At 39.3% G+C, this 24,345-nt stretch overlaps 2 pseudogenes across 2 annotated transcripts in view; one reads left to right on the top strand and one right to left on the bottom strand.

Annotated features, from left to right (window-relative positions):
* Positions 1 to 24,345, top strand: part of LOC143871549 (uncharacterized) — a 181,201-nt pseudogene that overhangs the window by 54,452 nt on the left and 102,404 nt on the right. The window contains exons 18-21 of the transcript XR_013246318.1: positions 4,971 to 5,102; positions 5,227 to 5,429; positions 5,573 to 5,682; positions 9,512 to 9,641. The product of XR_013246318.1 is annotated as an uncharacterized LOC143871549 (transcript). The remainder of the gene's footprint in view (positions 1 to 4,970; positions 5,103 to 5,226; positions 5,430 to 5,572; positions 5,683 to 9,511; positions 9,642 to 24,345) is intronic.
* On the bottom strand, positions 10,887 to 16,042 carry LOC143871533 (tubulin beta-1 chain pseudogene; annotated as a pseudogene). Its single transcript, XR_013246301.1, has 4 exons — positions 15,739 to 16,042; positions 13,740 to 13,789; positions 13,160 to 13,601; positions 10,887 to 12,316 (listed from the first exon to the last, which is right to left on the bottom strand). The product of XR_013246301.1 is annotated as a tubulin beta-1 chain pseudogene (transcript).

The following is a 24,345-nucleotide window of genomic DNA, read 5'->3' on the forward strand; positions in this document are numbered from 1 at the left end:
AACATACAGACTTTTCAACCCCAAAATATATGGTAAATCAAATCAAACTCATAAATGGGTCCTGTTAACTTACCAACTTCTCCAAAAGCTTAAGCTATTGGAGAAAGGCGTTATTTATCTTTTATACTTTGACACTCTCCCGCACGTGTGGCCCACTTGGCAAACATGTGGCACATGTGGTCCCACTTTGGCCGACCATCGCATGTGGATTTTTGCTATCTGGAAGGTTTGAACTCAAGACCTTTGGCTCTGATACCATGTTAACTTACCAACTTCTCCAAAAGCTTCAGCTGTTGGAGAAAGGCGTTATTTATCTTTTATACTATAACAGGTCCTAAAAAATCATAATTGTGATTGATCTTGATGTCTTGATGTCCAGTCCAGTTCCAACCATCTCTAAATCTCCTTTAGGAAGCATTGCATAGGGGATTAATCCAATTTTAGTGATGGAGGTTGTACAATAATCCCAAATAAACAGGGACCCCTGAAAACCCTTCAGGATTGTTGGATATATGTGATAAGCCTGAGGGCATAGTTGTAATTGTGCTTATCTCTCTTTTAATAAATATATTAGTGAGGGAGAGCTTCTTCCCTAACTCACTTTCTCTTTTCTAAATCCTCTCTTAACATGGTATCAGAGCCCTAGGGTTTTTTATCCCTAGGGAAACCCCGTAGCCTCTACCTTCTCCGTCTCTCCGTAAACCCTAACCCTTACTTTAATCCTCCTCCCTCCTCACTCCCTCTATCATCTCCCTAACCCTAACCCTTCCAAAACGCACGCTCCTCCACCAGGCCTCGCCCCCCCACCAGACCCCTCGCCTCCCTCCCTAGGCCCCACCCCCTCTTCCAGCCCACTCCATGCCCCCCGCGCCCCTCTCAAGGCCCCGGCCCGCGCTTCCAGCCCACTCCATCCCCCCCGCGCCCCTCTCTAGGCCCTGCCCCACCCTCCCAGTCCACTCCATCCCCCCCCGCGCCCCTCTCCTGGCCCCGTCTCCCACCCCCAATCCCCCCCGCCCCCCTCAGCCAACCTGTTCCCCACTCCAGGCCCCATCTTCCGCCTCCTTCCCCTCCCGCCCTCCTCCAACCCACCAGTGACCCCACTCTCTAATTCCTCCTCTATTATATCCCTTCCCACCCTCTCTTCTTCCAATCGTAACCCTAATATCTCTTACGATATTTTTTTTCTCTTTTTTCCCTCTTTCATGTGCCGACTTATTTTCATCCTTCTTTGTTTCTCTCTTTCCCGTATCTTTCTATCTTCTCGATGGGCTCATATATGTCCTTGTTCTTCGCTTGTGACATCGTCCTATGAGCCTCTCCCTTGATTAGTTGGTTCTATCATTCATTTTCCCCATCCACTTGCTATAGCCGTTGGTGGTGGTCTCTCTGTTTGTCGCTATTTGTTGTCCTTATGGATCTTCCTGTCATTGTTGATCCCTCTATTGGCATGACCACCGAGGTCAGTGCTTCTACCACACCTTCGGCCTCTTCTTCTTCTTCGTCTTCTACCTTGGCTCCTGTGGAAAACTCCTACCCACAGTTGAACATTGCGAAGTTTGATGGAATCAACTACTTACCCTGGAAAGTTGCAATTGAGACTTACCTCCTTGGACAAGGTAAGGTCAGTTTTCTTCATCAGGACCCCCCTTCGCCGGCTCCTGTGGAAAACTCCTACCTTGACGTTCCTATTTTCTTGCAAATCGTCTACCCTCTTCTGTCCTCCGTGGCTCCTTTCCCTTTCAGCTCCTATACCCTCAGCAGGATCCTTTCCCTCTCACCCCTCGAGTATTTGGGTGCGTTTGCTTCGTCCACCTTCTTGGTCCTGGTTGGGACAAACTCAATCCTCGGTTGGAACAGTGTGTCTTTTTGAGGTATTCTCGAACTTAGAAAGGCTACCATTGTTATAGTCCTCGATTACGCCGATGGTTTGTTTCAGCATATGTGACATTTTTTGAATCTGAAGCTTTCTTTGGTCCTTCATCTGCTCCTCTTACAAGTCCCTTGGAGAATGAGGTGCCATTATTTCTTCCTTCGCTTTCTGACTCAGTTCAGGTGCCCCTACAGCCTGTTGCGATCACAAATCCATTGCCATCTTCATCAGTTCCAGTGGCTCGACCACCAGTTACTAAAGAATATAGGCGACGCATGTAGAAAGACGAACCTCCACCTCCTTCACAAGATCCATCGCCTTCATCTGCCGAGGTCCCTACCTTGCCTACTGAGGTATCTTCTCTACCCTCCTCTGTCATTGCTTCTGACTTTCCTATTGCATCTCGTACTAGATCTCATTCTATTGCACATCCCATATCTCATTTTGTTTCTTATGACCGTCTGACATCTTCTTTCCAAGCCTTTGTTTCGTCCTTGTCCTACGAAAGTCATTACAGGAGACTCTTCAACATTCAGGATGGCGAGCTGCTATGGATCTAGAAATGGGTGCACTCCGATCAAACCAAGCATGGGATCTTGTTCCACTTCCTGCTGGGGCTCGACCAGTTGGTTGTCGTTGGGTATTCTCAATCAAGTACTTACTTGATGGGACAGTTGAAAGGTTGAAGGCCCGTCTGGTTGCCAAGGGTTACACTCAGACATTTGGGGTTGACTATCATTAGACATTTTCGCCAGTTGCGAGGATTCCTTCAATTCGCGTGATACTATCCTAGGCAGTTAATCATGGTTGGCCTCTACATCAGCTAGACGTTAAGAATTCCTTCCTACATGGCGACCTCTAGGAGGAAGTTTATATGGAGCAGCCTCCAGGGTATGCTGCTCAGGGGGAGATGTCCTCCTCTGTTTGTCGCCTTAAGAAATCACTGTATGGCTTGAAACAGTCTCCACGAGCATGGTTTGGTCGATTCAGTGAGCCCGTCACACGTTTTGGACTTAGTGTGCAGTAGACCATTCAGTGTTCAGTCATCAATCTTCTGCAGTGTGCATCCTTTTGAGTGTGTATGTTGATGACATCATCATTACAGGAAGCAACTCAGGGGGAATACAGAGATTGAAGAGTTTCTTACAGGCAGAGTTTGTCATAAAGGATTTGGGTCGGCTTAGATACTTTCTTGGGATAGAGGTGGCATATTCCTCTCAAGGGATATCTCTATCACAGAGAAAGTATGCGTTAGACTTACTGGAAGAAACAGGGAATCTTGAGTAAAACCTGTATCTTCGCCTATGGATCCCAATGTGAAGCTTATTCCAAAGGAAGGAGATCTGTTGGAAGACCCTGGCAGGTATAGGAGACTCGTTGGTAAGCTCATATATCTCACGGTTACTCGCCTAGATATCTCCTATGCAGTTGGAATAGTTAGCAAGTTTATGAGTGCTCCTCTTACCTCTCACTGGACAGCAGTAGTTCAGATTCTCTGCTATTTGAAAGGGGCACCAGGGAAAGGACTACTATTCAAGAAAAATGGACATGTCAGGGTGGAAGGCTATTGCGATGCAGATTGGGCAGGATCTCTAGCAGATAGAGGATCAACCACGGGCTACTGCACCTTTGTTGGTGGCAATCTAGTGTCATGGAAAAGTAAGAAACAAGAAGTTGTTTCGAAGTTTAGTACCGAGGCAGAATACCGAGCTATGTCTCATACGAGGAGGGAGCTTCTTTGGTTATGTTCCCTCATGACAGAGATTGGTTTTCCTTCTTCCTCTTCAGCTCAGCTTTATTGTGATAATAAAGCTGCGATTCACATAGCCACCAATCCCGTCTACCATGAGAGAACCCAGCATATAGAGGTTGATTGCCATTTTATTCGCTAGAGAATCCATAGGGGCGAGATACATGTTTCTTTTCCTCGATCTGTGGACCAGTTAACAGATATTTTCACAAAACCCTTGCCTAAGTCAAAGTTGAATGATATTTGTAGCAATCTAGGAATGTATAATATCTACATTCCAGCTTGAGGATGAGTGTTGGATATATGTAATAAGCCTGAGGGCATAGTTATAATTGTGCTTATCTCTTTTTTAATAAATATATTAGTGAGAGGGAGCTTCTTCCCTAACTCACTTTCTCTTATCTAAATCCTCTCTTAACAAAGATTATTACGGGAATAATTCTGAAAATATCACAGTAATTTCATAAATAAGAACAGCAGGGTTCTTGGAGTTTCAACCCCATCTGGGGTCCACCAGCTGGCAGCAGCTGGTCTCAGGATGATGTCAGCTGACATCAGCAGTTTGCTCCCATTTGTCCGTTGCTTTTCTTCTCTTTCTTTCTTCTTTCTCAAACAGGTCTGGATTTTGTTTGGGTTTCTTGGTGTGGGGTGTTTGCAAGCATCAAGATGATGTGTTATTACAGAACTTTCAGATGCTACATATGTAACTTGAAAAGCAGGCATTCTCTTGTATGTTTGAACTACTATTTTATATAATTTGTTCAATGCGATATTTTTCTAGTGTCTCCACAGAATTAACGTCAGAGGACTCTCTTTTTTTCCAAATCTAACGATCTGCCGAAGCTCGTCCGAAAGTGAGAATCAGATTTTTATTTTGTTTTTTTCCTTTTTGCAACATGATAAATTTAGCATGAACTTAAGAAACTGTGTTCAAAGAAGGGAAATGGTTGGTTTTTATTGAATGTGCTTCCTCCAACTGGGATACACCAAGTCGAAGTAAGAGGAACGGAACTCCCTCTTTATATATAAAATACTTACCTGTTAATATCTTCATGTACCATGGTGGTCAGTAGCTTGTAAAGCATGCAAGATTTCACTTTGCACCTCCGTCTTGAAAGCTCTGTACATGTACCAGAGGCGAGGCTGGTAGGGAGCCATTGTGAATGTGTGCCTATGCTTCTTTAATATGCACCTCTTATTCTCACTTTCATAAACATATGGATTTGAAATTGGTTCTGCCATTTGGCCTGCACCATGCTAATTTTTGTTATTCTATGTACTTGGTTATCTACTCTCCTTTAGAAGCTAATACTTTGTCCAAATCTTACTCTTATGTGAGAAATTGATCAGCTCAGGAGCTGGAGAAAGCTCTACATGGCCCGGCATCAGAGTCTCTTCCTGCAGAAAAGAAGATTACTGTTTTTGATAAAATATTCGCGGCATATCACAATGCTAGGAGCTGCATTCGCAACGACCTGATATGGACTTGGAGCTTTACCATTAAAAAAAAAAAAGAAAAAAAGTTGGACCTTTATATAACTTGCTGAGGCTTTAACTTCATGTTTTTGCACAGTTTTTTTTCTGACATTTTGCCTAATTTAGGTCACTGCGGGTAATAGTGAGAATGTAAAAGACAACTTAAATGGCCTTGATAAGGCTGTTAGTGTTGTCTTAGGACAGCGTACCATTGAAAGCAATCAGTTGCTTGTTAGTATTGCTAAAACCAAATTAACTAGGCACCGTGATGACAAGGGTGAGAAGGTCACAAAGCCTGAAGAGCTTGTTCGCTTATTTGATCTTTTAATACAGGTACAAGATTACGTCTGTAACCTTGGGGTATTCATTCCTACTTTGGAGCTTTTTACCCTTCTAATAGATTTTGAAGATTCCATTTCTTATGATACTATTGTATTTGCTCCAAGACTAAAACTGTTTATCATCTATATTGGCAGAATACATCTGATCTTGTTGATTTAATTAGCTCTGGAAGAGATAGAAAACCTGAAGAAGTGGAATTTACTGAAGAGTACATGCTTAAGGATTTGGTATTTCGTGCCGAAAGGTTTGCTCTTGTTCTTATTTGTAGTTCTATTTCTGTATTATTGATTGTTAATTTTTAATAAATCTCAACTTTTCTTGTAATCAAAATGTTATCCTCTATAAGCCCTTCACAGAAAATATTAAATGTAGCATACAAATAGGCATAGGTTATTTGAATGTTTGTCCTTAAAGTTTATTTGAAAAACACATGACATGCATTTATGCAATTATGCTATACCGAAGTTCCATTGTTTTACTTTGACCTTAAGTTTGTTTTTGTAGTGAAACTCTTGTGATTATTCATTATTCAGTGGAGAAGCATTAATCATGGAAAATTTAGAAGCCTCTTAGAACTTTATTAACCGTGATACACCTGTTGCAAAAAAATTGTGCCATTGCTATATGTCTACTCCTCTTAGAATATAGTTATTTTGAATTTTTTGATTTGTTAAGTGTCGACACGGATACGAAGTGGCTGACACGGAAACCCCTAGAAATGGGAACTTGACACGTACATACATATAAAATTTGAGAATTGCTAGCGTCCATCGCAAAAGGCATTTCGGGGCTGGTCTGTCGCACGTCAGACCAGCCAGCTTGTGAATGGAGACAACTGCTTCTGTCTTCATTCGTGAGGTGGCTGGTCTGACATGCAACAGACCAGCCGCGAAATGCCTTTTGCAATGGACCCTAGCAAATCCCATAAAATTTTGTTAACTTTCTATTTTTCTATATTCTTGTGGTTATGCTTCCTTCTTTGCAGTTTTTCTACGGTTCAATTCTTGATCTGAAGCAAGCATTGAAATTGCCTAATAGCATTTCTTCTCATATTTTTTTTGCCAAGTGATCATTCCTAGAAGTTTGTTCACAGCGAATTTATGTATGAACACAAGAGTTTCTGAATTAAAGTTCCTTCTTACTAACACAAGTTTTCTTAATTTGTGGGACTTTGCCAGCTTAGGTTGTTAGTTGCATTATGAAAAAAAATGGAAAAACCTCTGGTCATCTATCAAGTGGTTCTCAAATCTATTTAAATCTCTCGGAAGAGAGACAATGTTGTAGAAATTTTCAGAGGAATCTTTTATTTCAGAGAAGTGTAGAAATTTTCTCAATGAGTAATCTTTTATTGTAGAGAATTTTTGTTGTTAAAAAAGAAGTCGATTAGTTGAAGTCTCCTCTTAGTTAAGGCAGCATCTCATGGAAGATCTCAATTTGTTTGCAAAGGGAACCTCTCTTGGAAGCGGGTTGTAACTAGTGTGAACTTCCCCAGATGAATTTTCCTCCCCAATTCTACTCCAATATAAGGTTCCTAGGGGTGCAATTTGGGTCGGGCTCAACCAGTTTTTTTCCCAGGTTGGGTTGGCAGTTGCTCAGGTCAGGTCGGGTCGGGTTAGGGATGAAAAAGAAAACCAGAACTTTTTTCAGGTCGGGTTAGGGTCGAGGCGTCGGGCAACCTGACCTGAAACACAACCTGAATTTAGGGTGGATTTCTGCAACCAGTCACCTGAGCTGACATAGAAGGTAAACATGCCTTTTGTCAAGGTGAAGAGATCGACACTCGGGTTTCATCCATCCAGCTTTTGCCAAGGTGATGAGGAAACTCAACTTTTGTGGCTAGAACATTGAAGCTCTTGCAAATGCTGCCTAGATGTGGCACTAAGAGGAAAATGTTGGTTCCATGCTTTGATCTCTATTTCCTTTCTAGATTTCCAAACCAAACATTTGTGAGAAAATACGTTTGGAACTTGGAAGAAGATAGGAAGAAGAAAAGAAGAGGAAACAAAGAAGATGAAATAGAGTGATAATCAGGATTTCTAGGGCATGAGCAGACAAGGTAGGTCATCGTTCTTCTTCTCTTCGTAATTTCGTGATTTTTTCATATATTCTCTGAAAAATTGTGTGTAATGGTTATGGCAAGACATGTAGTGGTGCCCATCAAAATTTAGTATGCCAACTATGTTGTATTTGTTACTTAAGATGTTGTACCTTTTTCCAGTTCCCTTTGAACAATTTTAACAAGTGTGCATCATGATTCTTACTAGAAGTCAGAAGAGAAAAAGAAAGGGAAAGATACCATTTCATAAAAAAACGGAGAAAATAGGGATGAAAGAATTCTTTAGGGTGTGGTTGACATTACCCACTAAATTTATACCTTTATAGTTTATAGATCTAAAGGGGTTGAAAGCAGGAATTATAATAATGCCTTAATGAAATTCGGAAAATGACCTTCAGGGTATTGATGTGAATATGGCATGATTCAGACTCCATATCAGTCATACCAGCTAATATACCTTATGTATCGGCCGCATTAGCAAGATTTGTGAGCACCAATGCAAAGGATCTCTATCATATCGAACCCAATCGATACGGATACGTATTGGCCAATATGTATCCTGTCTGCCGATATTTCATACCATGATCATAACCCTTAAAATTAATCTCTATAGTATAAAATAAACCACTAAATATAATCTCAGCTTTCTCTTCGTGAAGCTTCTCATTATGGAAGTTATGAGAAGGAACTCCATGTAAATGGAAAGACCAGACTTGGGCTCTGTAATGCAGAGGTTCTACATCATTCCTGCATCTATAGAGATAGATGTAGCGGGCCTTATCAGCTCATGTTTTCCTAAAACTGTAGTATTGATTTTGTTATGATGGATAGAAGAGACATTAAGTGATATGCCAGCTAATCTTGGATGGTAAAATACAGTTCATAGGCTATACTTTTTCTGACCTTCTTGGGCTTCAAATGGATTGGGTAGAAGCTGACCTCAAGGCTCAAGAAGGCTCAGGACCTATATGAGTTCTCTTTTTGTCTTTCATCCTAAAGATGGTCAGGTAGGAAAAATGAAGGTAAGGATTTGACTCTTCAGTGAGACTTTTATTATGGTGAATGAATATCCTAGGGGTTTTCTCTACTTATGAAGCTGCAGGCAGGGTGACATTTTCGATTTCTATTTACCTCGATGGTGAAGACAAGTGGCTTTCTCATCATGAGCATAGTTTCAAATTTCTCCGTATAATTGAAAAATTCTTGGAAAATTCCATAATTCTTTATCTCCCGTTCTAAACTTTAAAAACCCCAAATAAATTAAAAAATACAAATTTGACGAATAATTTTAATGGGATCCCTTCAATTTCTCATATATATTATCTGTAAATCTTGTGAGAAATTCAAAGTATAATTTGAACTCTCATCCTAATTGTAAACACATGCACTTAAACCATTTCATGCCTTTATGTGTTTAGTTAGAAAAACAAGTAGATATAAGCATAGTAAAGAGAAAAGCCATGTGGTTTTCCCCAATTTTTCTGAACATTCGCCTCACTGATTTTTCCTGAATCTAACCTTTGTAAATATGATCAGTACATATGTTGCTCGGTCCCTTAATGTGGGTTTCCTGATCCCTTCTCAGGTGAGAAGAGATTGGGCAGATTTATTGTCTCCCATTTACTATGCTATTTCTACAAATGCTTGTGGGCACACTCTTCTAATGAGAAGAGATTGGGCAGATTTATTATCTCCCATTTACTATGCTATTTCTACAAATGCTTGTGGGCACACTCTTCTAATTTGCCTTTCTGGAAAAATATTATTGTTAGACGCAGTAGAGCTGATACTGTCACATTTTTAGGATCTTCATGTGCTAACAATGTGAACCCAGTCGACGATCACTTCTTCAAATCTGGTAATTCAGCCTGGGAAGTGGTAGAACTACACAGAAAATAACAGTGTACCATTGTATAATGGGATGGACTGATATTGAACTTTTGCGGCAATTTGAAGTTTGATTTGATTAGTCTTTGCCACTTCTTTTGGAACTAAAGGTATCCTAAATTGTCTTCAGGTGCTTCTATTTGGCCAAATCCTACCGTTTGGCTGGGAAGAGGACCGAAGCCTATGCATTATTCTGCCATGTTCGCTCTCTTGCTGATAATGCTCTACAAAAACTTCAAACTGGCAACTATCCTGATAAGGTTTGTATATCTTTGCATGAGTTATTAATATGTGGGTATAACTCAGTGTATTGTTGCTATTGAACATTTTGTTCCTTTATTGTTCTGATCATTCTCCATGTAAGAGTGAATCTTAAATTCGATTTCCTTTAAAACTGTGGCCATGTTAAGCTATACGTGGATGCATCTATCGATGCATATTACCTACAAGGTTTAAAATTTCGGTTTAGGTTTCAGACATAGCCGAACCGAAATTTCAGCCTAAATTATTGAAATTTTTTTTAAAAAAATTACATTTTCCCGAAATTTCAGATTTAGGTGGTTTCGATCTCCCCATCCGAAATTTCAGTATTTCGTCCGAAATTTAAAACCATAATTACTGATGAGCTTGTGATATATGATGAATGTCTTTATCCAGTTCTCATTCATACTCCAGTTTTCAAATGATGAAGGATTGTTGTTTGTCAGATGAGTGTTTTCCAACAGTGAACAAAGAACATATTTTATGTGATTTTATGATTTGAGGTTGTTTTCCTTTTTTAGATTCTTTTGAAGGGATCACTATATGGCTTGACCCTAGGTCATTACAACTTTCTTCATGTAAATGTGTAGTCATTGAGTCAACAAATTAAACTGTATGCTTATGTCAACCGTCCATGATTTGGAATTTTACCTTGCATAATGTTTTCTATTGACAAGATTCACCACTTACTTGTTCTTGAATAACTTTTTGGGTTCTGTTGAATGTCTTTAGTCAACTATCAAGGGAATTGTGGGGGTGTAACATATAAAGTATGCCTAGGAACATCCAATAGTTGAAGGTTATACAGCTAGGGAGTTGTAAGATCCACATATCATGGGATTTTTATTCAAGTTCAAATGGAGGGTTTTTTTTAAGGGCAACAATAAACTGATGGTGTTTCTTATTCTACCTGGAAGGTTAGTGATTCCTAGTTCTGGAGCCTTTTCTCCTGGGAATCTGAACCTAATGAGGGTAAGAATGACTATCAAACTAATGAGGGTAAGAGCCTTCACAGGCTCAACTCAAACTTGTTGGACCGAAAATAATGTGAACGTAATAACCATACCCATGAATTAATCTCCTCCAAAGTGCTTCTTTTAGTCCATGCCATGCACCTTTGTTTAGGTTGACATATATAAAAAGCAAGGAAGCTTTTGAGGATGGTAACATGTTGGAAGCATTTATAAATGATGGACTGAAGAAGATGCTGACTATTGTAAAGAATACCTTCTGGACAGAAGAAAGAACTGTAAAAATTTACCTACTTTACTATGCTTGCTACATATTAGATAGTCTAGAGGAGGGTTTAAGGGCTTGTCTATCTTTATGAGCCCTTTTGAGATTAGAAAATTTAAGGCTATGATTGGTGGACATGGACACGAGTGTCGTGTGTCGACACGGACACGGAGTGTTAGACAGAGAAAATCCCCAATGTTTAGAAATGGGGAAACTGCTAATTCATAAAGTACATATAATCATGATCTATGATCTATCTCCAAGCATCAACTAACAAAGCTCTATAAAGAGCCAGAATGCATTACCCGTACCTAAAGCCCCATCTCCTCCCACAACCATCCAAACTTTCAAGTTGGGATAAGAGGATATATCAAAGCATCAGCATTCATAGAGCAGCTTCATAAGAGGATATATCAAAGCATCAGCATTCATAGAGCAGCTTCATTCTCACATATCAGCATTACCACCAATTTCATCCCTTTTTCAAAGACCTCACATCTCTTGAGCCCTTCTTCAACCTCATCTTCATAATCACCTTCGTCTTCGGCTATCGCATCCTAACACCGCTGATATTCTGACACCGGATCGGTCATGAGGCTGAATGTTGTCGCATCCTGATACCGCTGACATTCCGACACCAGATCGTTTATGTTGCTTTCAGCCTCCAAAAATTCCATCTCGTCCATCCCCCCTCCAGTGTACCAATAGAAGAAAGATTTCTGTCTAAACATGACAGTAAACTGGTCTGACACTCTGTGTCAGTCGGTAACATCTCCTGGATTGAGTTTCCAATAAAAGTTGCAGCCATGGGCAGCCCCCGAGGGGGGATGTCGCATAAACTTGACTTCACATTGTTGGGGATCCATTGACCTTCAACGAACTTCAGTTCTTGTTCTGCACGTTGATCATGATCTGCTCATCTACTTGGTGCTCATCTTGCTTCTGAACATGGCAGAGGCAATCAAATAGCAGCCATGGCAGGGGTCATCCGCATACATCATGTTCTTTGAATCCTACATTCGCTGGGTTAGCTCAGGGACAGAGGGAGGTACTGCTGAGACACCCCTGAGGTTAGAGGGGCAAAACCAACCATGAAGAAGTGGAGACGGAGGAATGGGATCAGGTTTGCTACAAGCTTTCGGAGGTCGGAGTTCAATCGACCAGGGAACCTCAGGCAGCAAGTAACACCACTCATTGTTGCAGAGATCAATTGGTTCAGATCACCGAGAGAAAATTCAGTAAATAGGTTGTCACTATAGAAAAGAAACATGTCCAATGAGAAAGCATTAAATGAGAATACGAACTTCAGTGATCCTAGACTAAAAACACATATGAAGGGCAGCCAATTACATTAACAGCTTATGTGATTTTTCCTCCACTGTCTAGGACAAGCAACTTAGATCAGTTGTGTATCGAAAGCCAATCTTCATGTCATCAACTGAGTATTCGAGCTTAAGATAGAACAGAAGCTTATAGTGAAAGTTTGAAATCCTCCGAAAATAAACTTTGGATTAGCATATCAAATGCTAAGTTTCTTTACCCATGGCTTTAGCAAGCAGAAGAGATCAAGTAGAACTGTAAATATAATCAACACGAGTTTTAGCATTTCTATTAGGGCAGGAGGCAATTTAATCCATATTTTGCGTAGGGATGTCACTGCCAATTCTATTATCCAGCCTGATATGTGGCGTCGTCCTAAACCTCATAAAGAAAAGTCTTAAATCTCATAAAGAAGCACACTTAACTCATAAAGAAATCAAGTATGTAAATACTTTACTTTATATCTAAGAATTGTCATGGGGCGTAAATTATGTTGTTTAATATACACCTTTTAACATCATCGTCCAATAAACCATGTGCATTGTGTTGACCTATTGACTGCTTGGTCAGTCTGCTGCCACATATTCATTTAGTCCAAAGATATCAAGTTCCAGAGAAACAGGCCAGTAGAGGGCCCGTCCCTTTCAAATTCTGATTACAAAACCACTTGAATCTACATATTACATGGGGAAATGTCACTTTAAGATTTGAGTACCGGCTTGGAAAAGAGGGCATTTTATGGACGACAATCCGAGAAAATTATATGGCAGTCATTTTACTTCTAATAAGCACATCATATGAAAAATTAAACAATGGCAATTTCAAAATTAATGGGTTTTCCAGACAGCCAGAAATACAGATTACCAACATCCAAGTCTACATAAAATACCCTAGTAAGAAATAAACAACCCCATGTAATGCACTGGAGCAATAACCAAGCAAAATAAATTATTGAGGATACTTCTTCATGCTGGTTTTCCAAGTTGCTTTTCAGTTCCAGCAAAAAAAAAAAAAGTTGTCTTATACTATAGATGGTACTCCTTGTCTTATTTTCCCAACAGGAGCTTCCACTCAAGCCGAAAGTGATAGCTGCCATAATCCCAACATGAGCTTTCCCAACAAGTGCAATTTAAATATATAAAGCAACATCATCTCACTTTGTTAGAAACATGAATATAAAAATCCAACTTACTGAAAGATAACAAAAATCGTTTAAATCATTACACTTAATAAACAGTGTAGTTACAGTGACCGGTTCCAGTCCTAACTTCATCAATGACAGTGGGTTCGAGATCTACAAAGGCGGCACGAGGAACGTGCTTCCCAGCGCCGGTTTCACTGAAGGTGTTGAAAGCATCATCTCCTCCACCAACGGTTTTGTCACTTAGCATTTGGCAATCGGGCTGCAAGAGAAGATTGAGATTTAAGTAGCAGAAATAGAGAACGGAAATCAAAGAAAAATGCACAGATCTGTCAATGCACACATAAGATCTAACAGATATAAGACAAATTAAGATCAATTAAGTGATAATCCATCTCACGCTAATAGATGGGAAATTTTCAGTTCTGAAATAAAAGAAGCCCTTCAGGTCTGCAAATTTGAAAAAACAATAAAACCCAGAACTCAGAATGCTTCTTAATAAAAGTTATGAGCAGATAAAGCAGATCATTATGAAAAAGGAGACATAATGAGGCTACAGGTCTCAGGAACCAGATCTGAATATCAAAAGGCCAATAACCTAGATTTAGTAAACAGAGAAGTAATCCTAAATGCAGGTAAAACAATCTACAACGCAATGACAATCGCAATAGAGTTTTTCAAATTGCAGAAATCTAGATAGGGAGGAAATCTAACGATAATAAAAGTAAAAACCGATATAAAAATAGATCAGATAGAAACAAGAAACAAATAGCCTCACAAAGCAGAAAATGAAAGGAACAAGTGCAAAAATACTCAGCATTCTAGATCGATCTAATTCTTCATAAAGTCAAAACCCTAGAGCTATAGAGGAACAAGCAAAATCACTAGGTCTGGAGAAATAAATTGAAAAACATCTAGATCTAGTGAAAAAGAAAGAGAACACATAGCAAAGTGATCACACATTGACGGATATACAAACCAGAGAAAGTAATCCTAAATGCCAAATGTAAAACAATCTATGACGCAATGACACACATATCGGAGATTTTCAAATAGCAGAAACTTAGATTGGGAGACAAATCTAACGGTGAAACAAGTACACACCGAAATATCAATAAATCAGACAGAAACAAGAACAAAATAGCCTCGCAAAGCAGAATATGAAAGGAACAAACGTAAAAACCCCAGCATTCTAGCCAGATCTAATTCTTCGTAATGTCAAAACCTTAGAACTGTAGATCTGAAGAAATAAACGAAATTATCTAGATCCGAACTTAAATAAACGAGGTTCAGGTCTACAAATTTGCAAACAATAAATAAAACTCAGAACTTAAAAAGTTTTTTAATAAAAGTTAGGAGCAGATAAAGCAGATCACTATGAAACAGGAACAGAAATGAGGCTACAGATCTCAGGAAACCCCAATAGAATATCTCAATTAACAAGATCCGAATATCAAAAGGCCAATAACCTAGTTCTAGTAAACAGAGAAGTGATCCTAAATGCAGGTAAAACAATCTACTATGTAATGACAATCACAATACAGTTTTTCAAATTGCAGAAATCTAGATAGGGAGAAAATCTAATGATAATAAAAGTAGACAGTGATATGACAATAGATCATACAGAAACAAGAAACAAATATCACCATTCTAGATCGATCTAATTCTTCATAACGTCAAAACCCTAGATCTGTAGAGCAACAAATAAAATCACTAGATCTGAAGAAATAAATTAAAAAACATCTTGACATAGTGAAAAAGAACGAGAACACATAACAAAATGATCACACATTGACAGATCTAGAAAACAGAGAAAGTAATCCCAAATGCCACATATCAGAGATTTTCATATAGCAAATACCTAGATCTGGAGGAAAAAAATCTAAAGGCAAAAACCAAATAGCCAAATAGCCACGTAAAGAAGAAAATTAAAGGAACAAACGCAAAAACTCGGCATTCTAGCCAGATTTAATTCTTCATAATGTCAAAACCCTAGATATGTAGATCTGAAGAAATAAACGAAAATCATCTAGATCCAGTGAAATAAACGAGAACAAATAATAAAATGATGAAACACTCTAGCTAGACCTAATTCTTGATATTGTCAAAACCCTAGATCTGTAGAGCAACAAGCAAAAACACTAGATCTGAAGAAATAAACGAAAAAATCTAGATCTAGTGAACAAAAAACAAGAACACATAATAAAATGATGAAAATTCTAGCTAGTTCTAACTTGTGATAATGTCAAAAACCTAGATCTGTAGAGCAACAAGCAAAATACTAGATCTGAAGAAATAAACGAAAAACAATCAGATCTGGTTTTAAAAAAAAACAACAACAGATTATAAAATGATAAAACGATACAAAAGGAAAAAGTTTCAGATCATGAAAATCTCACCTGGATGCCATGCTCGAGGCAATAAAGTTCTCAGCAGGCATTGCCGACCTGGATCCCAGCCGGACCAATGTGGACAGAGATGCACTCTCTCATTTTCAAAGAAAATGAAGAAAAAAATCGAATCAAAAGCCAAAAGAAATGCAGGTAAAGAGAAGAGAACAGAGGCAGGGCGTGTATGAAGACGCTTTTCCAGTGCTGAGATTTTGAGGGCTTTGGATGTGAATTTATAGGAGAGATGGAGGAGGGAAGGAGAGTTATGGTTCTTACCCACGGTTAGTTGAACCAGACGAACTCTAGTTGGCCAGACTAACTACCCCGATTACTTCTTTTTCTAATTTTGCCACCCGATTCGATTTAATTGCTAAACAGACATTTTTATTGTTAAAACAACAAAAATGCCCCTCTGCTTTAAAACGACAATCGTTTGTGTTTGGGAAGGGCGATGATTGTTTCGCCCCCCATGTAGGATAATGCGCTCCTCCTTGAAAGTCTTCCCACAAGGCCAGAGGCGCATTATTCTACAACGGGGCGAAAAAATCATCTGCCTTTTGGTGAATGACGATTTCGACCTTTTTTTTTTCCTTAGGACACCCCCTATAGTGTTAAATAGTAGTCATTAATAAACTAGAGGGGGCCTCCCCAAAGTAAAGTTAAAAAAGGGGCGATATGTCACTTCCTTTATTTTTAGGTACTATGTTGGCACTGACATGTTTTATAAATTAACAAAGTCAGCTTGTCTTTTCTCTTTTAATTTGCTTCTGAGTGCTTTTTGGGAACTATAATAACTTTTTGATAGCTGCTTAAAGAACAAAAGACAGGATATGTTAGTGCATTTATCAAAAAATGGTTGTGCTGATATCATTTTCCTTATTTTTTTCATCAATCAATTGTTATTGTTGCTGTTTTGGTTAAAATCAGGGTTATTAAAGTGGTTTTAATTCACTTATCTATATATAATATTAGTTGTAGACCCGTGCATCGGCCCAAAAAAGAAAGCTTTATAATTTTTTTAAAATAAAGATTTTCCCAAATTTCTAGTAGATATTCTTTAGCATGCTACTTTGTGAATGATTGTCATCTCTGTTAGTATTGTGAGTCCAAAACTGAATATCGGACTCACAATCAGTTCCTAAACTCTGAAACTAAAAGGGCATTGATGAATCAATGTCAAGACCTGAACATGTTAATAGCAACGGAACTTAGCTAATTGGGTTCACATACCACCCTTAAAATCATGAATTGTGAATTGAACCATGGTGGAACCAAACAACAAACCTGGAAACTATGGACTAAACAAATTCTTGTGAAATAATGATAACATAAAGTATAACTAAGTAGGAGCAAATAAATAGCGTGGGATAGAGAAGAGAGAAATAAGGAAGTTGTTGCAAAAAAAAATTGCTACTTTTTATAACAGTGAATCTTTGGAGATAGGAGCAAATAAATAGCATATAAATAACCTAGGATAGAGAAGAGAGAAATAAGGAAGTTGAGAATTCCTTTCTATACACATAAGTGCGGAGTATATTACCATTTCTTTTAAAAGGGGCTATACGCAGATAAAAAATCTAGTGGAACACCCACGTCATACACGGGGCGGCCCAAGGAATATATATTCATAAATACAGAGATTAGAAATTAGTATTAAACAGTTGAGTAGAAGATAAACATGAACAAAGAGAATGCACATAAGCACAGAAAAAGTCTATTATATATTTGACAAATAAATTGCACCTTTGTATTGCTAGATGTTTGCTTTTGAGAATTGATTTTGAGTCTGAAACTGATAATTGGACTCACAAATATTATGCATTACAAAATCCAAAAGCTATTTATTGCCATGTTTTGTACATTGACCGAACTACTACTTGCCACTTTTCCATGAGATAAAGTTATTGGGTGCATCCTCACGACATTTCCATGATCAAGATATTTCATTTATTGGGGCCATTAGACTGGTGATAAGAACATCATTGTGTTTGTAGATGTTAGAAGCATTAGAGGGCGAGGAAATGCACCAAAAAGCCATCGCCAACTTCTTGCTTGAGGATGCGCAGGCTTGTGGAAGCATCCCAAATATACCCAAAAAAAAAAAACATAGAAAGGGCTTCCCCTCCCTACAACTGCATCCAAGACTATCCCGTTGGTTATTTTGATGCTGAAAACGACCACGAAGAGAGCATAAACAATTTGTTCCCATGCGACACAACGAGCATAACGTAGGAGTTGTCAAAGACTGTTATAGAGATTATTAACCTCAGATATATATAACCTAACATGTAAGAGAAGCACGGTATTAATTGCTCAAGAATGATTGATTGCTCAAGTAAAATAAAGGCATGAGAGAAGCTTGGCATGGAGATATTTGGAAAACCTGCATAGACAGGGATGTAGAACTAAATTAAAAATGGTATCCAACCTATTTTACAAGTTCCTAGAGAAGCCTCAAGTTTCAACTGTTACCTCATCTCCCATTTAATGAAGGGAAGGTCCTGACGTCCATGGAATACTTGCCAAAAAGTCGTTCAAAAAGGAAATCTTGCTATCATCACACAAATATTGGAAATAGTTATATTTAATTGTGGGAAAATCCAGGAGGAATTGTCAATATTGGAATTTGAGGGAGAAAAGGAAACTTATAGGCTGTTTAGGTGGAAACGATTATACGATGGATATAGAGTTGAGAGAGATTTTCGCATCTAATAGAAATCGGGAAATCTTCTATACACGGAAGTTCCCTGTATAATATCCTTTCTCTTAAAAAAGGTTATACATAGAAGTTGTGTGTATAGGAAGGGGACATGCGGCAGCACCACGTTGTCCCACATTCAGCTTTACTTATACTAGTAAAAACACATGTGCGATGCACGGGGCAAGAAAAATATAAATGGTTAATCATGCTTTGACAGGTGGGTCTCACGCACCATCTATAGCCAAACCCATGCATTTGAGTGGGACCCGGGATATTTTGAAAGGTGGCCGAAATCCATAGTATTATGTACTAAATGAACACGTTCTGTATTAAAAAATAATCGGGTTCGTCAATATTTTGAAAGGCGTCTTGAATCAGTAGTATTATGTAATATGTTCACAAAAATCCATAGTATTATATAACATATGTACCTAATCTGTAATTTTGCAAAGAAAAAACGTCAAGACTTTGTCCCCTTTTTTTATTAAAAAAGCATAAAGGAGGGGGGGTAGGATTGAAATTATGTGGCTTTAATGGGTGCCTCTGTACAAAAGCATATAGGAGGGGGTAGGATTGAAAATATGTGGGTTGAATGTGTGCCTTTGTTAAAAAAAGTCAAAAAAGTGAGGTGTTAATTCCACAGATTTTTCACAAAATTCAAAAAAGCCTGGTCTTTTTCCTCCCAGCTTTCTTCATCAAAATTCCTAAATATCAGAAAATTCCATAGAGTTTTTTGTTATTTGTCTTCAGATCTACTAATTTCTAGTAGATCTAACAATTAAATCTGTTGAAAATCAAAATCGAATTAAAAAAAATAAAATAAAAATTGTCGCCAAAAGAGGAATATATGAAATTTCAAGTCTTTTACTCTGATCTGCATGTATTTCTGTTTCAGCTGAATTTTTCATATTCAAGTCATAGCTTGCCTTGTTCCTATCCTCATGTGAGCTTTATTCTTGTCTGTGTAAGGGGTTGGAACTATGGAATTATGTTGAAGTTTTGATTACAAATCTTGGACTACAAGTTTAAGCATTGCAGAGAGAGTCTGGAATTGGAATTTAGCCACCTAGAGCCACCTCCAGACAGAGATTTTGATTCGGATAGAGTTGCGGCCCGACCTCAAATTAAATATCAGTACATCCGTCACAAAATTAGGTTTCCAAACATTGTAATTCCATTTGTGATGCCTCCGAGGAGAAACACTATGGCTGAGCAAGAGGATGGGAGCTCAAATCCAACCGACTATACTTTAGCTGATGTCATGCGGTAGTTAGTTTCTAACCAGGAACAAATAACCATGGCACGAGAGCAAATGGCTGAGAATAGAACTCGATTTGAAGCTCAATTGTTAACACTGACTGAAAAGGTTAATCAGTCAAATGCACAACGACGGATGCCAACTCCACCGCCTTCTGATCTTTATGAAGATGATAGAGAAGATATGTATGAAAATCAGATCCCTATGAGACGTAGGAGACCTGCTCCCGTCCCAAATCGACGACCAGTACCAGCCCCTATAATACCTCTAGCCCATAGAGATGCCCGTTGGGAGGATTTTTGGTTGAGAGTGAGAGAGAGGTTTTAACGAGCTCTTTTATTGCTCTTCTGCAACTTTTATCTTCAATCCATCGATATTAAAACTGAATATCCACAGAATTCCCGTTTCTAATCCACGGGGAGCGAAAGGGTAAAGGTTTTTTCCGGATTAGTTTTTTTTTCTTTTGGAGCTTTGCTTTTCTAGTTTTTTCTTTCTATGCAATTCGTGGGGGTTTGCTGGAACGAAAGTGGACGAAGAAGTGGGTTTTTTCTCTTCTAAAATCCTAGTCGACAGAGAGGGAGAAGAGAGAACCTCGACTAATTTTAGGCGATTGTATTTTTTCTCTTCGATAAGTAACGTAAGTGGGACCATTTGAACAACCAATGGGAAGCCTCATAAGGAAACGTCCGCAGGTAAGTTCTCTGCTAACGTTAGCAGAAACACTTTGCTCATATATATATATATATATATATATATATATATATATATATATATATATATATATATATATATATATAGAGAGAGAGAGAGAAGTGTTGGTGCGCTTAAGTGGTTATAACACCTCCCGTTGGTTCGCTTAAGTGGGACCCAAACATTTAAACGAATGGGAGGCGTTATGACCACTTAAGCGCACCAACATATTCCTCATATATATATATATATATATATATATATATACACACACACACACACACTACTAAAAAAACCTCGTGCGATGCACGGGCCGACAAAGAACTGTACGAACCACATCATAGGTTGATCCAAACCGTTAATGTGATGGAACACAACATCAATAGGTTGTGCCCATAAAATCATTTCCATAGGCTGATCCTAGCCCTCCAATCTATAGAGGTTTCCATAATTTGTTGCTCCTCTTAAGGTGCGCTGAATTCGTAAATATTTTTAAAGTGTGCGGAATTCGTAATATCCTCAAAAAATTACTAAGGAAAAGCAGTTTTTTCGTAATTGTCATATTTTGATACCTCTTCTTTGTAGTTTTTTCCGTAGTTGTCATATCCAAGTACCCGTTCTCCATATTTTCCCTCCCAAACTTTACTATGTAATGATTATTATTGCTAGCTTCTTTCTTTACTTATTATTGCTAGCAACCTTTCAAGAAATAGTATTTCGGTGCAGTTTTTCATCACATCTAATAAGACAAATCTATTAATACATACAATTATTTTAACAGATAGCTCTCATTTTTCTCATATCCCTAGAGTATAAGAACATCGAAATCCGATGCGAAATGAAGGAGATATGAATTTTTCAAATGAGACACTGTTTGCTAGAAATCCAGTCTCGGAACTCCGAGAATTATTCTCGGCGCTCCGAGCTCGGAACTCCGAGAACATTCTCGGAGCTCTGAGAAATGATCCAAGTTCTAAAAATAAAAGCTCTGTTTGAATTCTCGGAACTCGGAACTCCGAGAAGTTTTTTTGTTCCAAAAATACAGCCGTTGTGGTCCAACGGCTAGTTGACTATTTGACCCAGTTTTGACTGTTTTGCCCCCCAAATGGTCACATGGAGTTGAGACACCATATATGCCCATCTAATGGGTCTAAAACAAGAGAGGAACATTGTCCAACTCTAACAAACCCTAGAAAATCATTTGTGAATCATTTTTGGGTAATTTCTCTCACCAACCTCTTGTGCCTTGATTTGAGAAAATCATTTGAGATTGGTTTAGTCTTTAACTTGTTTATTCTTGAGAGCATCCTTGGAGCTTTAACTTGCATTGTAGCCTACATAGAGGCAAAGCTTTTATCTTCTTCTTTATTCGATCGGTGGCAAGGGCATCCGTTGTTTTTTATTCCCTTGGGTGAAGCGCTTAGAACTCGGCGGAGAAGGAGAGTCATTGTAAAGGTGGAAGGGCATCCTTATTTAATTCCCTTGGATTGTAAAAGCCTTGGAGCCAAGCGTCGTGGAGGACTCAATAGTGAAAATCCTCAAGTGCGACCTTGAGAAGAGTGGAGTAAGCCGTTTGCCGAACCACTATAAATCTTTGTGTCACTTGTGTGATTGGTATTTCTCTCACTCCCTCTCACTCTCTTATTTGATTATTTGTGCTTAGAATTGAGTGAGTAGTTAGCATTGATAATCAACCTAAATATCTTAACCTTGCTAACTAGGCTATTAAAATTACCTAATTAAGTTTGCTAATGAACAAGGGTTTTGAACTTATATTAATTTGTAATTTTGATTAACTTCAACTATTTCAAACTTAATTAAACAAGGGATAAGTCTAGGGTGAAATCTTAGGAAAAGTTTTTAAAAGGTAAAGGTTATATAAACATCCTATTTACCCCCCTCTAGGTTGCCAAACCAATTCACTACTTGGATTTCAATAACTCTAAAGGCCTAAAGACAAAAATCAAAACCCTTTTCTTACCTTGGATCCGGTGCTTCGACGATTGGTTTGATTTCCAAAGTGGCTTTTCTTCTCTCCACACAATTTCCTCCCTCTGCTATGTTTTCTAAAGAGGAAAAATAACACACTTAAGTATTTATAGGCAAATTAGAAAGCCCGATACAGATTTTGGGCGGAAAGACAAAAATACCCCTTTCTTATTTGTTATTCTTGACCGTGGGCGGAAGTGATATATCCGCCCACAGTCAACTCATTAGTGCTATAGTCTATCCCATCTAAAGAATACTTAAGGGTGTGTAATCCATGTAAGAAAACCCCCAAAGTCAAATCAAAACAGAAGTTTTCACAAAATCCAGACCCCGCGTCCAGAACCGCTCATGGTCGGCCGTGGATGTTCCATGGAATTTTTGTCCACGAACAAAGTCTTCTACGGTTGACCGTAGATGTTCCATGAAATTTTTTCTACGAACAGTCTTCCATGGCGACCGTGGATGTTCCATGGACGTCTCGTTGGGTTTTTTAAATTAGTTCTGATTTTTCCCCAAAAACTTCAATCTAAAATATCTTTCTGGTTTCTCTTCAGATCGAAGCGTGATTGTGTTCGTTGGAAAGCTTGTGAGACAAGTGTCACGGGCCAAATGTTTGAGCAGCGGAATAACCCGTGCGGCCCCCCAACATGCACGAATGCTAGGGCAACCCTTCAATCGTGCAAGGCTCTGAAAGCCCTACATGCCAACACCCCTTGATGCTTCGAATGTACACACAGTCTCTAAGCTGTTCAACAAGCTATTTGGCTCAGATCTTGACATGTGCTTCTAGATACCCACTCTCATGATCAGCCTGCATCATGAGTTCATCGAACATCAGGCCTTGGAGCCAAATGCAAAGTCCATCGAGTACGAGGCATGACGATGCCACGCACCAATTCGCCAACCGCTGGGCTTGGTCATCCAAGAAGCAAGATGCCCCATGGACTGATCCGCAAGGTGTACACCTCACGAGGGCAACAGAGGTCGCCCCGGCACTAACTCATGGAAGGCCTGGAGATTGGCCTGCCCACACGACGTACCGCTGTGTAGGAGGCAAACAGTATAGCTAGCCCCTTGCACCGGTCCGTACGCGCAATGCGTGTGGGAACCCAACCCAACATGCACTGTCTTTGGCCCCCATCCTTGACCAAAGAAACTGGAGCATACCTGTGGATAGCTCGCAGTCCGCACCCAAAGCTCCCTTAGGGCACGTTCACGAGTTGTAGTATGATTTCCTGCTGTGTGCGTCACATGCACAAGCAAGTCCTCTTGCAACCCATAAGCAATCCACCAAGGTTCCGGCTTACACCTGCTAGGCCTAACGAGGGAGGAGTCAGCATGTCACAGGGTCGACTCCCCCTATGGAGTTTGGCCTACCAACCCTCTCAACGAGGAGTGCCAACCAAAAGTGCTGTTAGCTACATACCCCTGGAAATTTTCATGATGTTGATGGACCGAAATGCCAATTGCGTCCCCATGACACGAAGCACGCTGCGAAGGTGATGTTTCCCCGTGACACTCCCCACCTGATAACATCGACGTCCTCGTCGACACTCAGTAATCAGCGAAGCTCAATTCCACAATAGCAATGACTTCACAATCTTAAAAACAACTGCCATTGGTACTTCGACAATCAACTCATCCTGATTTCTACTGCATACTAGTTTGCCTCAAGTTCTGTCAACCACTACGTTAGATCTACTAGAGTTATCTTCAACATCGATGGTTTTCTCGGACTCCATCAAACTAGGCAAAGGTTTTCTGACGGTGCCTACAAACGATGAAGAAGGTTTTGGATAACCTACAACCGGATAGAGCGCAATCACTTTCGGCATAGAAGGTTTTTGCTAACCTACAACCGGATAGCGTGCCATCACTTTCGGCACGGCATGGCATTTGACACTTGTTGGCCAAGTGCGAATGAGCTCGAGGAAGTAGCTTATGTTCCTGGGCGAGGGACCGTCATAGGTTCCGCCTC

Source organism: Tasmannia lanceolata, unplaced genomic scaffold (genome assembly GCF_043159265.1).
Source record: "Tasmannia lanceolata isolate RefF3 unplaced genomic scaffold, GAP_Taslan_0.1 ptg000002l, whole genome shotgun sequence".
Classification (NCBI taxonomy): domain Eukaryota; kingdom Viridiplantae; phylum Streptophyta; class Magnoliopsida; order Canellales; family Winteraceae; genus Tasmannia; species Tasmannia lanceolata.